This window comes from Lycium barbarum, chromosome 2 (genome assembly GCF_019175385.1).
Source record: "Lycium barbarum isolate Lr01 chromosome 2, ASM1917538v2, whole genome shotgun sequence".
Lineage (NCBI taxonomy): Eukaryota > Viridiplantae > Streptophyta > Magnoliopsida > Solanales > Solanaceae > Lycium > Lycium barbarum.
Window position 1 is genome coordinate 5,800,755 of NC_083338.1, and position 2,500 is coordinate 5,803,254.

At 33.6% G+C, this 2,500-nt stretch overlaps 1 long non-coding RNA gene across 1 annotated transcript; it reads left to right on the forward strand.

The window, feature by feature from the left end:
- The first annotated feature begins 340 nt into the window (after positions 1–340).
- On the forward strand, positions 341–1,997 carry LOC132629253 (uncharacterized). Its single transcript, XR_009578157.1, has 5 exons — positions 341–535; positions 634–732; positions 823–872; positions 1,303–1,366; positions 1,757–1,997. It is a non-coding gene; the product is annotated as an uncharacterized LOC132629253 (long non-coding RNA).
- The last annotated feature ends 503 nt before the right edge of the window (positions 1,998–2,500 follow it).

Here is a 2,500-nt window from a genome sequence, read left to right on the forward strand (position 1 = left end):
GCGGGATGCTCAGGTTAACATTTTGATATTGGGTGCAACATTTAATACATAATATTCGGTCAACACATTTTTCAGAATAGGAAGGTAGGATTTCTTGAATTAATGTTTATTTTCTCTGTGAACAAGAGTAGTTTAACACATTGGATTATGCAGCTAGCCAATAATGTCATGATGATGATGATATTGATTTCTTTGGAGAGGAGACAGGGGAGAAAAGAAGACAGCAGAAACAAGGGAGGCTGGTAAGGTATCTACCAAGAAGAAAGAGTGAGCTTTGATATTTCTTTCTCAGTTGCTTTTGTGTTCAATGCACAATTACTGTGGAAAGAAAATGCAAAACATCATAGAAGTTGAATGTGGAAAATATGTTCCTCAAGTAAATCATCAATAAGCTTCATTTTATTGTTTTTACTTTTTGTAGGTGAAAAGTCATCCATTCACTTGGACGTTAAGCCTTGGGATGACTAAACTACTTTGAAGAAACAGGATGAGGTTGTTCGCAATGTTCAGATGGAAGGGCTTTTCTGGGGAGCATGTATGACTTATTATTTCCATTCAACTCTTTAACCACTCCCTAACCATTATATATCTGAGTTTGGTTATTGACAATCTGTTTTTGCATCTCTTTGACAGCCAAATAAGATCCAATCGCAATGGGATTAAGAAATTCCAAATCATGCTTATCATCGTGGATGGCCTGAAATTTGGGCTGCGTAGAGCCCCATGTTGTTGGTAAGGTTTCGCGCTTTTGTGCTTGAGATTCTGTGGATTTCCTTATGTTTCTTTTTATAGCATTTCTTAATGGAGAAAACTATATGGTAGGGAGTCGGAGTTGTTATTGTTAAAACTTGAGAAGATGCACCATAATGAAGGTAAAATTTTGAATTGCAGTTCTATCTAAATTTGTCATTTCTCCTTTTCACTTTTGCTTATGTAAAATGATTTATATTCCAGATTTGGATTATAGTTTAATATCTATTTTAAGGCTGACTAGAAAATAAAGAAAATTTGGAGCCAAATGAACACATTTGTGGTACATCTCCGGGAAGGTTGAATTTTCTGGTTCAATGTTGGATCAAATAGATGCTTCCCTACTGAGCTACTACTATTCTATATCTCAATTGAGTATCATTGGTCAAGCTCTAATCTTTGTGTTCAACCACATAAGATACAAATATGACACTTTATTAAGCCTTAGTTTCTACAAGTTACAATATGATTTCAGGCAAAATAACTTCAGAAACGACTACTACAGGTCAATGTAGCTTTTTCCATTTTGATTTCTTTAGTTTAAATATGCAGGGAAATCACAAGCACTTCCCAAAAGAGTGGAGTACCTCGAACCAGGACAAACAAATAGGCACAGGTAAAGAGAAAATCATTCTCTGTTTAGATTTAAGTTGGACTATAAACATCACCCTAGGGATTCAAAAGCATGAATTTCTAGATTCACTTTACTCTTTTACATATGACATCCCGTCTAATCTCTTCCAATAGTCTTAAAATATCGACTTCTTTGCATCTAGTAGCTATTTTAGATATTAGCTATCTTACAATAGTCTTAAAATATCGACCTTTATATGCATCCAGTAGCTATTTTAGATAGTAGTCGGATTAAAAGATTAGATTTGGTTAGCGGCTTAAGAAAATGTTCTAGCTGATTAGAAACACCTCAGAGAAGTGCTTAGACCAGTTCCATTATCTAACTTTTTTTTTGGTAATTCCATTATCTAACTTATTTACTCATATAATGTAGGTCGATGTACTGCCCATGCAAGTGAGCAATCTTGCAGCAGCCGTTTCTCAATTGAGATGATGTTCTTGAAGAATTTTGCGGCTGATCTATATCTCTATGTATGGAGATGATATTTGTATTACTTCATGATCTTCCACCAAATAGGAATGCCCTTTACGTTTGGAAAGAGGAACTGGTTCATTTTGTAACTTTTATGTAATTTGTATTGTTTGCGACTGGAATTGGAACTCTATTTTTTGTTGATAATTTTTGTAGGTTTTTGCATTAGAAAGCTTCTAATCTTCACACGTTAACAGCCTTATTTTATTGGTTATTTTGTGGACTTCTTTCTCATTTGAAATCGAATAAGAAACAGGGTACTATAATACTAAGAGCTCTTTTCGTAGGAGGGCTTAGCTAAAATAGTCATGATATTAAATGCGGTATTATTTTATATCATGTTTGGTTGACATTTTGGGGCATGTATAGCTAATACATGGATTGTTTAATACACCAAAGGGTGTATTATCTTATCCCACCACTATCATGGGATAACTTATCTTTGGATAAAAAACTAAAATGACAAAATTGGCCTTGTTTTGTTCCAAGAAACCTATAAAGGCCAAACATCTAAGGGTATAATTGTAACAAATTATTTTTTAAGTTTTTAAAAATAAATAAATATTCAAATGATATCTTTTGTGTTCAATTTTAGTGCAATGAACCAAACGCCCAACAAAAATAATCCTTGTATCATAATTCATG